Source organism: Strigops habroptila, chromosome 12 (genome assembly GCF_004027225.2).
Source record: "Strigops habroptila isolate Jane chromosome 12, bStrHab1.2.pri, whole genome shotgun sequence".
Classification (NCBI taxonomy): domain Eukaryota; kingdom Metazoa; phylum Chordata; class Aves; order Psittaciformes; family Psittacidae; genus Strigops; species Strigops habroptila.
The window spans coordinates 12,446,885-12,459,174 of record NC_044288.2 but is presented as its reverse complement, the minus strand read 5'-3'; the positions used below and the strand labels follow the sequence as shown (position 1 = coordinate 12,459,174).

General features: G+C 41.2%; 1 protein-coding gene across 2 annotated transcripts in view; it reads left to right on the top strand.

Annotated features, from left to right (window-relative positions):
• ADAMTS2 (ADAM metallopeptidase with thrombospondin type 1 motif 2) overlaps positions 1 to 12,290 on the top strand; it is a 175,597-nt gene that overhangs the window by 53,459 nt on the left and 109,848 nt on the right. The window lies entirely within an intron of this gene.

Genomic DNA, 12,290 nt, shown 5'->3' with positions numbered 1-12,290 from the left:
ATTTTTTTCCCATTTGTAAGGGGAGATAACTGGTTTTCTTACTACAGTATTTCCTCTGATCCAGATTCCTGGCTTGTGGTTCTGGTAACTGTATTTGAACAGTTGACTTTAAGAAGTTTGTAAGCATTGTTACTAGCTCAAATGCTACAAATGTTTTTGGTTTTTTTTTTTTTCTCTCTGCCTAGTAGTATAAATTTATAATGTCTGTTTAATTCTAAAGCAATCTCATGAGATTTACAGGCAACTTTAAATAAAAAAGCCTCGTTGGTTTGTAGAAGACATGTAAAGTATGGAAACCGCCTCCTGAAGAACTTCCTTAATATCTTTTGTGGTAATAGTATTGTCCAAATAAACACATGCTACTTGTAAACTTACCAGAATGTGTGGTGGCACTAACCCAGCTCTGCTGGTGTGAATATACTAGCCCACTGACATATGGTATGTAATTTGATTTCTAGTAGTTCTGAAGGATTTACAGGCTGATTTATGTTTCTTTCTTTGCATTTATTTCCCCTGCTCTCTTATTTTCAGGGAGTGCATCCTTTATACAGGCTCCATTTGACACAGTGTATATTGTGTTCAACTTATATCTAGTTGCTGCAAAAAGGCTGGAGCTTCGTTTCTATTTTTGTGAGGAAACAGGGACTTTTATTTTAACTTTTGCCCAAGAGGAGAGGTGCTTTTTGTTTTCCAAAATAAAATGTTATTAACAGTCTACCTCCTACTTCAACACTTGCTAACTTTTTATGTTTTTACAGTTATTATCTAACTGCGGTTGAATTCTTTAGAATGCGTGTGAGTATTTTAAGTTCTTTTGTGCTGCTTGGAGTTTGGTGAAAAGTTTATGTAGTTGAAGGATCAGGCAGAGGGAACATTCTTGTTCTTCAATTCAGACAATATTAAATTGTTTTATTGGTAGTTGCAGCCTTGGAGGGAGTGGAGGTGAAAAATATCACGAAAAGCACAAACAGAAAAAAACTCATAAAAAACTGGAGGTGATCAAGATAAAGGAAAGACAATCACATGAGCCCTACTGTGTTGGACCAGATGTCCATGTAAGTCCTTATCCTGTCTTCAAAGCTGGCCAGTAGTGAGTGATTGTCTGGTGTCATAGCATTAGTAGCCTCCTGTTTTCTTAGTAGACCTTTTCCTATGGCAGGGGGTTCCAAAACTGAAATGTGTCTTGTATGAACCTGTACCCCCATTGTTTGTTGGGCTTATTGGTCTTTGTACCCAAGTGTGCTTTGGGAGCTCTTTTTAGAATCTGGCTCTGCGTTTTCATTTTCACTCGGTCCCTTGTTTCTGAGGCAGTTTTGAGGAAACAACGACGCAGTAGCTAAATGGTTTAATTTCTTAGTTTTGTCAGGACGAAGTCCTGTAACCTCTTCTTCGCAGATTTTATGCTATGACCTCCTCTTCTGATTTTTCAGTTTGAGGCAGATCCTTCAGTTCAAATTTAGATGGGAAGAGCTCTTATATAGGGTCCTCCTCCAGGTTCTCTGAGGTGGCCATGGTTTGAAGAACCTCATTTAATTTTGCTGTTATGGTACTGTCTCTGAGTTCTCCTTTAAACCTGGATAATCTGTTGGCCTTACAGATACCCTGATGAGTTTTCAGCTTCTGATGTATTTCAGAAAGGTTGTATAATTAGTTTTTATGCTTTCTGCAATTTATTCCTCAGACTCTCTTTTGGCATGCCTTATTGTGATTTTATCTTTAATCTGCCAGTTTATGGCCCTTTCAGTTTTCCTTTGGTAGGATGCCTGTATGCTTCCAACAACCCTCCCTTGCCTTGCTGTTCAGCAATGCTGATTTTCATTTGCTCTGTCTGAACTTGTTTGGTGGATGCTAGCTCTGGGACTCCAATCCACTGTCTTTAATGCTACCTGCAATGAGGTTCTGTTTTAGGTGCCCATTTCAATTCTTCTTTAACAAGTTTCTTTATTCTTACGCAGTCATCCTTTCTAGAAGTGAACACTGCAGCAGAAGTATTACAGTGCTTGTTGCTCCTGCCATGACATCAAACACAAGCATGATGTGGTCAGTGTTACTGAGTATTCTTCAATGGCAACAGTTCAACTGCACTGCTCAGGCAGCTGGGGGCTGCATCCCCTTTGCGGGGCTGGGTCTCAAGAGCTTCGTGAAGCAATCACTAATGATACCTAAAAATCCATCCTTAGCACCACTCTCCAGGTAATATTTGCCCAGTCTCCACAGAGGTTGTAGACACCTTCCATTATTATGTGCTTTCTGCCCTTGTAGGTCTTCTGTTCTCCCTCTGTGTGTCTCAGCTGCTGTTGATGTCCTGGTCAAGCAGTTGACAGTATCACCCTATACCGATCTTTTCCTGTATACACCTAGAAATTTCATCTACAGGGATTCTGGAATCTTCTTTGGCATGGTTAAATGGTTAATTTGAGTTAATTCTAGGCTCTCTTTTCCACTGGCAAGCCAGTTTGTTCCTGTGTGCTTTCTATCCTGCTGTTAAATGTCCCCAGACTGTCTTCTTTCACTGAATGTCTGATATGTTCTTATCAGTATACATCAAACTTGGCCTTCTGTACCCTCCTTTTATTTAAAGTACTCTTTACAGCCTTCCCAGTGCTCAATACAGTGATGATGTGGCAGAAACTGGTCTGTACTGTACTGACTTTATCCACTCCATAGTTTTCCCCAGTACCAGACTCTTGTTTCCATATCCACTGAATCCACAGCTCATTTCCTCAGCACTGTCTCTTTGACTTGTCCTTGACTTGTTCAGACTGGGAACACTAAAATCATGTCATAATGAAACTCCTGGTTTCAGCTTGCAACTTGACATCCAGAACCTCTGTCCTCATGCCCACAATGGCCACAAGCACCAGCTCCTCCCCAGTGCTTCCTAACAGATCTAGGTCTAGAGGTCCACCACATTTGCTTTAGCAGTCAGATTGCCATGTGGATGCAGATACATTGCCCTTAACGAATGGTATTCATTTATGTGAGTGCACTTTATTTCACCTGTAGCAGTGAGGAGGTTGCTTCAGGTGTCTCTGGGTGGTCGGTCTGGCTTCTGGTTTTGTGGCTGGCCTGTGAAGTTAGCAACAAAGAGACTCCAGCTTCTTTCCAACTACAGCCAAGTTCCCACTGCCCTGAAACTCCCCTTTGCCTTGCTGGCTGGGTCAGGGTGAAACAGAGCCCTGCGCCAGGCTGGGCTTCCTTTGCTCAAGAAAGGAGCTCACAGAAGAGGCCCAGCTCATGTTTGATTTTGCTTTTCCAAGGACATGGATCACCAGCTACAGCTGAGTTCCCTGGTCTGGATTTGGGCTCAGCCGATGTTCTTTATTTCTTCCTCTGCAGAAGTCTGCTAAAATGTATTTGTTATTGTGCAATGCCTAAACTTTTTTCCTTGAACTGTATGTACTAATGCAATGTAATGAATAAGGGATGTTTATTGAAGGTTTTTTTAAGCTGCACAAGACTGCCTATAACATTGTAGGCTAAAATATCTAGCAGAGTTTCTTTTTTGTTTGTTTCCTGGTATGTCCAAGCTTTTCTCATCAGCAATTCTTATTCTCTCTATGCTTTCAAATCTTGGAGAGTTATCATATGCCTCCCTTCCTCTTTGTCATATAGACAAATAGTGCACATTAATTCTTTGATTTAATCCTTCTTAATAAGCCTATTCCTCCAGGGATTAATTATTTTAGTTTCTGTACTGAATCTTGCACTTTGTTGACATCTTGTACTGGGAGCTTGGATTGGAGTGCAGTATAAAATGGAAAGCTCATCTCTCATTAGTTTTTCATGCTCTCATTTGGATAACTGCTTTTCAGATTCATTCCTCCAACTCAGGGTAAGAGAAGGAAGGTTAAAATAAGCCTGGCTATAGGATGTGAAAAGGAAAACAAGCCTGATCTGTAGCAAGTTTGGTACTTTTGTTTCCCCTCACTCTTACAGGCATCCAGTTGAAGTAAAATTTGCATTTAGCAGAGGAGGACCCTGTCTGGTTTCCCCACCATGCATAAAAGCATCAGTCACTCCTGTACATGTGGCCGGATATGGGTTTGGAGTTGTTGCATGGAACAGTGTGAAGTGGGTGTGAGATGCTCTCTCCCAGGTGGGAATTTTTACCTGCTGGGGGTCTTGATCTCACTGGACATAAGAAACTGCAGACCAGGAGGACCTGGTTCTGCCAAGGTGCACATCTTTCTAGTATGGTGATTTTAGGGTGAGCATCTTGAGCCTGCTCACTATATGGCTGCATGGACACTGGGACTGCTGTGTGAGAAGGGGTGGTAGAGCACAGAGAAGGAGGAGAAGGAGGAGGAAAAGAAAGAGGAGGAAGAGAAAGAGGAGGAAACAGGCCAGGCCAGAGCTGGCTCCTGCTGTCCTGCAGCCTGTGCTCTGCAGCTCATGCACCCCTTTGGAATATGAAATGTTGCTGCAACGACATCTTCCAAAGGGAAGATTCAGGATTTCTATAACATAATTTTAAATTACTTTAAATGCTAAGTTTCAACTCAGATAAATTTAATATATAAAACTTATTCTAATATAGTAAAACTTTTTCTCCAGTTTGTGGTTTGGATCCTTTTATGTTGTTTACCATAGCAAAGACCTAGACTCTGTTTCCTACCATTAATGGGTCTGATCCAGCTCTGCTGAATTCAGGATGAAGACTGTTTTTGGGAATCATTACAGCAATACTTTGGTGAGAGTCTTTGGCCTGTCTTATATAGAAGGTCAGACTAAACTGCTTTAATATTTATGATTCCATTTATGAATCCTGACCTTGAGATTTATGAATGTGACACCCGTTGACTTCAGTGGGTGGCGGTTTGTGCCTTAAGCAAATATATTTTTGAGAAGAAACTTGTGTAGCAACTCTCCTATTTTGTGAGTTTGAGCTGAAGAGCTTTCCAGTCAGACTGGTTTTGTTTTCTTGCAGAATGTCAATTCAGTTTTATTGCTGAGGGTAGGACTCAACTATGCATTTTGTCAAAGGGACCTCAGAAATGCTTTACTTCAAATGGTTCCTTGTGTTAAAATTGGGAAAGTTAATGCTTTTGGATCTTGCTGTTAGCAAATTCAAGGACTTGATATTCATGCTTTTCCTCCCTGAAAGATTAAAATTGAGAAACTCTATTGCAGGGAACAGCAATTACTATTCCCTGCTTGCAACAACAGCAATCAAGTTTACAATCCCCTGAGTCTGCAAGATCTGCCGCATTTATCATTTTCATTCTTAACAGCTATTTAATAACTCACCTCTTTCCCACTTGGAATTACACATACCTGTGGACATCAAGCCTAGAGACTTTCCAAAATGTTCTTGCTTAAGCATTATTTTAGCTAAAAGAATTGTTTGTCCGTGTTTAAAGAGCTACAGAATTGTAATAGCTGCTGCAGCTGAACTCTTTGGAAATGAGGTTCTTGCTGCTGGTGGTGGTGGAGGCATCCGAAAGGTGGAAGCCAACCTGGCAAAGGTGTGGTTTGTATCACACTCTGAGTTTGCCTGCTCCAAAGTCTCCATTATACTTTTTGCAGGCTGTACTCTTATTTGCTGAAGACTCATTTTGCAGAAAGCCATGTTTTTGTGTATTACCTAAGCCTTTTGAAAATGAGATTTACCTCTTGCGATCTACCTGGATTCAGAGGTGAGTGGCTGCTGGGATGGAGGAGGTTGTAGGGGACAGAGGCAGGAGATTGATCATGGTCCTGGTCTCCTGCACGGCTGCTGGCCCCTGGCAGGCACTAAGTGGCAGAGGTGAGACTCTGGGAATTTCCTTTTGAAGGCAGAGAAGTTGGAAGCAATATTTTTAGCATTGTCCACTGGTAAAAGCCCAGGCACTGTGGCCAGGATGCTTGTCGTGAAATCTGCTGGCATTACTTTGTGAAAGCACTTTAATTGTGTCTGTTTTCTCGATGGTTCAGTGAGAACGAGACACAGTCTGTCTGACTATTGTGTCTTTAAAAACCACAGAAAACCCTTTTGAGTTTCTAAAATGAATTATACCCTACAAGATTTGGGTCCAGATTCTCATCTGCTATAAACTAAGGCAGTTCTTTTAGCTTCAGGTTATACTGGCTGCAGATTTGTCCTGCTGCTATTATTAATCACACCTGCAATTGTGTAGTGACTAAGCTGGGCTCCAGGGACAGAACTTTATTTTTGGTAGCAGAGGAAGCGTATAGGTGCATGAATGGATGGATAGATGGATGGATACCCATCCTCCCTTGAGCTACAAGGACTGCACAGAAGCAGCCCATCTTGAAAGCACTCATTGTACAAACAGCTCTCGGATGGTGCTTTTCATTAGTGGATCTCAAAGTGCATTAAAAATGTGACCTTATCCCCATTCTGCAGAGGATAAATAGGAGGAGTAAGTAACGCATGTCTTTCATAGGGTTACCCAGCAGGCTCTGCCCCTCTGTCAGTCTGTCTATATGATTCCTGTCTGTATACATAATTATTTCCCTTCATAACTTTTTGAGGCTATGTGAAAATAAAGCAGCTTAATTGCAAACTGACTTGAAGAAAAGCTGAAAAATACTCCTTTAGACTAACGGTAATAAAAATATATATGATCAGTTAAAAACTTTCTTCTTCTCCCCTTCCCCATCCAACCTGAAACTGAATAAATCAGTGTAGCTCTAGGGCAGCAGCATACAGCACAGTAAGTGGCAGCATGTTCCAAACGTTTGCTACAATTCCTTCAGTACCTCCATTCACTGTAAAGAAAGATGAATTTGCAGCACTGCACAATTCTTCCTCTGCAGTGCTTCAGTAGTTCGAGGCATGTTCTCAAAGAATCAAATGCAAATCTGACATAAGAAGCTTTCTTTTTGCATTGTTATCTATATGAATGAAGATGAGTGGAAATAAAATGCGTCTGTTCCTGAACCAATGTATTGTGTAATTGGGAATGAATTGCAGAACTGGAAATGTTGAGAGATCCCATGTGGGCAGGGATGAATTTGGAAGGTCTGTGTTATGTCCTTAGTTCTGCTACACACTTCCAGCCATCAGAGCTGCTGGTGCATCAGGCCCATTCTAATGTAATTGAACTAATAGTATTTCCGTACTTGACTTTAGCATTGGGAGGACACATCTGTTGTTGTTTGGGAAAAGCATGTTCCTGTGGTTCTAGGACCTAGGGAAGGATCATAAATAAAAATAACATGTGGAATTTGCTTTCAACTTCTCTGCTATACTAATACCAGTTTTGGTCAAACATAATAGCAGTTGTGTATTTAGGGTAGAGGCACGTTGTTATAAAAATAGAATAAGACCTTGTCCAATAAGCTGTCCTGCAAATACAAATATTTTCTCTTTCAAGTAATCTACAGAGTATTTATTGGCATCTATGCAGTGAAATGCAAATATCCTCTCTTTGCTACTCTGTGAACTGATTGTTGAGAGGATCCCATATTGCAAATTCCCCTTTGGAGGCTTCATTGACATTGCAAGGAGTGCAGGCTCCTAACCCAGGCACTGAGGTTAAGTATCAGATAGTTTGAACCTCCCTTTGGTCTCAAGAAAATCACCGGAAATTCAGGACTGTGTTTAGGATTTGTTTATGCACAGGTACGTCATGTGGCTGGTTACCTTTTTCAGAATCAAATACTCAGGAAAATAGAGCTCTCTATACTGTTTCTGAATACAGTATTACAATTCTGAAACACTCTGGTTTTGTAGGTTACTAATTTAATTAAGCAGACACGTGGATTTTTTTTTTTTTTAATATTAATTTCAGGTTTGTTCACATTTAATTTTAGCTTCCTGTCTGTATCATGTGCTTGGAGCTTGGGAAGTAAATCTGCCTTTACATGGCAATGAGAAACTTTGTAAAGCTGTACTAATGAGGAAGAAAATGAACATTAATTAAACTTGTGGTTACAGGATGGGCTGAGGCTCTGGAGTCCTGAAGCAGCAGCTAGATGGGTTACTTCATTACAGCCTAGAACAGGGAGCTGTGATGTGAATGGGAATGAGGAGACAATTAAGTCGCTCACCAACTGCAGAGCCAGTGAGACATTTAATTAGTCACAGGAGCTAATGCTCTAAAACCTGGAGTTTTCTGTAGATCTAAATATGCCAGGCAGGTTTTCTGTCAAATTAGACTTTTAAAGAATGTCTTTAGAAATGCAGGAGGGGTTGAGGATGTTGAGAAGGCTGGAGAAAAGACCTGAACTTCAGCTGAGCTCTGCAGTGTGGTGAATGAGCTGGAGAGGAGGTCTCCATCCTGGTGGATGGGACTAGTGGAATTACCTTGGGCAGAAAGCCCATGTGGCCACTGCCATTGCCAGTAACTATATAACCTGTGATCCTCAAACACCTTGGAAGTAGGTCTTCAGGAGCCCTGTTACCACCAAGACAGATCAGTGGAGTTCTAAACCTCAGCCCTGTATATTGCAATGGACTCATTTGTGGCTTATCAATGTAATTCTTGTCTTAATTAGGACAGTCATTCCCTGCCTTCCTTGTGAATTTTTTCCAGTGTTGCTTTCACTTCTAAATAACGGCCTTGCTAACCTTAGCAGTGGTTTTGATTCTCTGAAATGCAGTTTCCTCTTGATTAAGTGTCTTCTGCTTGAGTCTTTAATGCATATTAATGAGTGCTAAGCAGTGCTTGACTTGAGTAATTTGCAGCTGGGATCTAAAAACCCTTGGAAGCAACGCCTGGGGATGTTCCACTTTGGGAAATAGCGGGATATTACAGGCTCTTTGCTACAGTTCGGTGCATTCCAAAGGCAAACACTTTTTCAATTAATTTATATTTTTATTAGTCACAGGACACAGTTGCTGCTTCCATCATTATTTAGCAATATTCCCATATTCGCTTTAGTTGCAAGTTAAAAGTCCCAGAAGAGGAGGGGAAGAGGTACACAGCTCAGCATTTTTTCCAGGACTGGAAGTCTTTTCCACAGAGATGCTCCATCCCACACCCACTTCTGCATTACAAAGCCCATGCGTGGCTGCACGGTGTAGTGCAGGGGGGGCACCGCTAATCCCCAATTCCTGCAAGTGCAGCAGTCCCAGATGGGTGATGAGCAGTATAGGACAGAAAAATGCTGTTGCTGGATGTTGCTTTTAAGCTCTTAGTTTATGAAAGCGACTACTGTTGTTCTGTTCAGAACTTGGGGAAACTGGTAATGGAAAGGCTTAATTCTGCTTTTGCATCCCCTCAAGTGAATGGCCAGACAATGGCCCAAGAGCTTTCTGAAGTCATAGAATCACAGACTGGTTTGGGTTGGAAGGACCTTAAGGCTCATCCAGTTCCAAGCCCCTGCCACGGGCAAGGGCACCTTCCGCTAGAGCAGGTTGCTCCAAGCGCCATCCGGTCTGGCCCTGAACACTTCCACAATTTCTGTGGGTGACCTGTACCAATTTGTCACCACCCTCATAGTGAGCTGCATGGTGGCTTTTTGAAGCTGTTCTGAGTGGTATCAGGACAAATGCATTAGGCAATTCGTCTTTAGCTTTTCGTGTTCCAAGCTCTTGGCAAAAAGATAACAAATCAGCCCTTGTAATTATCGTGCAAGACTGTTGTTATGCTGGTTCAGAGGTGGAGAAATGGAAGTAAAGAGGTTAAATGTCTTGCTCAAAGCAGCAAGGAAATGTGTGGTGGAGACATTGAGGAGCCCCACATATTTCTTAATGAATCATTTATAACTGTGGGTATATTATTAGGCAGATGGCTTGAACTGTGGATTGCTGGAGGAACTCTGTCTTGCCATCTAAGTAATTCTCTTCTTAAAGTCTTAAACAGCCATTTTTTCTTTTTTTATTTCATAAGAATATTGTTGACTTTATCAAAGACTATGTAGGATATACAATATATGAAAATATATAATTATTTTACAATTCAAACACAAATGAACTCTTTCTTAATTATTTGACCAAAAATAATTAATGCATTTCTCAGGACTAAGGAAAAAGTGAAATTCCGGTGTAATCCAAGATTAGAATGAGAAAAGAAATGCTCAGCCATGTCTGAAATTTAAATCCCTTCCTTTCTACTCTCCAACGGAATTAGGGAGGATAGTGCCATGGGAATGTGCAACATGGTGTCATGTCTATCCCAGAAGCAGAGTGTGAAATAGGAGCACCTGATGGTTGGTCTGCTATTTAGTAGTATTCAGTGCCACACGAATACCCCTGCACGCAAAAGGGCCAGCACCAGGCACAATGTCTGCAGGGAACGTCAGTGTTTGACCACTGGTTTTATGTCTTAGGAGCCAGCATTCAAACATCTCTTTTGTTTAGTCTTACAGCCTGTCCCAGGCTGTTGCCTTCATGTTCTCAGGGGGCAGTCTTCACTCTGACCCAGATGTTTGCTTTTCTAAAAGGCCACCATGCCCTGGAAGCTAAAGTTCACCTATAAAAGTTGCTCTTCTGTCTAATTGGTTTAAGTGCTGATTGTAGAAGTTGCCTATCAATCTTCTCAGGAGATCTAGATTCCCCCAAACTCCCATCAGTGCTCCCTGCTGCATACAGTGCACAGCAGCATTTTCCCCAGTATTTCAGACATCCTGAAGTATGGTCTGCATTTTAAACTAAGGTCTGTCATTAGCTGCTTACTTAATACTAGATTTATAAATCCAGGAATACATCTGAGCATTTGCACAAGCATGCAGCTCACTTGCAACAAAAAAAATCCCTTTTTTTTCCTCGTGACAGTCAAGCTCTCTGTGTATTTCTCCTGGGTCTATGCATGGTGTGTGGATTGCACTCTGTGCAGCTGAGCATGCAAATGCTTGTTCCCTCTTGTGCATTTCTCATTAAAAGGCTTTACAATTTCTGGATGTAATATTTAAGATCCAGAAGAAGTGTGTGTTCATACAATTAAAATATACATTAATAGGAGAATAACATAAATTCTGAATTTTTCATGTATTCCTCTTTACAGTAAAAGATCAGTTGCTGTCTCTCTGGGTTCAGGACCTATTTTCTTGCTTGTCTTCGCTTCTTTGAGCTGCTGAGCCTGTCTCACCTTTTTTGTGTCTGATGTGGAATCTAAATTAGATAAGAAGAAACAGGACAGGATTTCAAATTCAGTTTTCTTTATACAGGCAGAATGGCATCAGTTTAAATTGCTTCGATATAGTTTTGCTTCTTTAATCCTTCCCTTTCAATCTGTTTTTGTGTACATTATATATATGAAATCTGGGACTGGAAATCTTGCCTAATGTAAGTTAAGACATGACAAATGAACCTGACATTTTTCCAAGGAGGGAACCAAAGAACATACTGTATTTATAGCAGTAGGAATATAGTTTGCTGCTTGTAGAAGAAAAAATATGCGTTGTGTGAGAACTTTAGTGCTAGGATATGATAAGAGTGTTTAGATGGTGCTTGTTTCAAGTGAAGTTACTGGGTTCAAAGGAGTGAAACTGGTTGTCCTGGAAGCTTGAGGTAGGGCTTCACCCAACAGAGGATTTAGGCTTCCAGAAGCTCAGGTAGCAAGGTGGCATATGTCAGTGTCAAGATAGTCTCCCGTGCCCAGTTTGGAAGTCCAGTGACTCCAGGATCATCAGTGGGCAGAGTGGGAAAGAACATGATGAAGGGGCTTCTGAAGGTTGGTTCTGTCAATAATAATCTAAGCTATTTCTCTCATGTGAGTAGTCAGACTTTCTGTTTACAAGCGAAGAGTTCATTAGTTTAAATTCTCAAACACAGATGTGCAAACATATGCAGAAAAATTGATTTAAACCAAGCATCTCTGCAAGCCAGCTACTGGCTGTGGTGGCCTTCTGCAGTGGGGCAGGATTGCAAGAGGAGGCCAATACAGAGTGCTCAAGGTGTTTCACCTGCATGAAGATGCTAAAAAGACATTTTCCTTTTAAAGTTTTCAGTCTTTATGAGGGCTTCCCCTGAACACAATGAGAATTGCTGGGGTGCTGTTCCTTCGGGGTGCTTTGTAGAAGTGCAGATTTCCCTTTTTTTTATGTCAGGGTACCTGGTCCAGTCTGAATAAGTCTTTATTTATTAGCAATGCACTACTGATACCTTTTCTGAACCAGTTGCGGCTAATCCTTCAAAGAGTATTTTGTCAAGCTGAACCCTTTGTGTCAAGGGGGAAATAGTCACAAAGCTTAGTTGCCTGCATGTAAGACGTGGTACTTTTCTGTCTTGCTTCTGAACAGAAGGGCTGACTCTACATTATTTGGCTGTTGAACTGCACATCAGGACCAGCTTATGGTGCTGAACTGATCTTTTATTTAGCAGAGGGAGTAAACACTGGATCGGCTTGGGCCTGACGGATAGCTAAGGTCATAGTAACTTTCACTGTAGTTTTTTACTA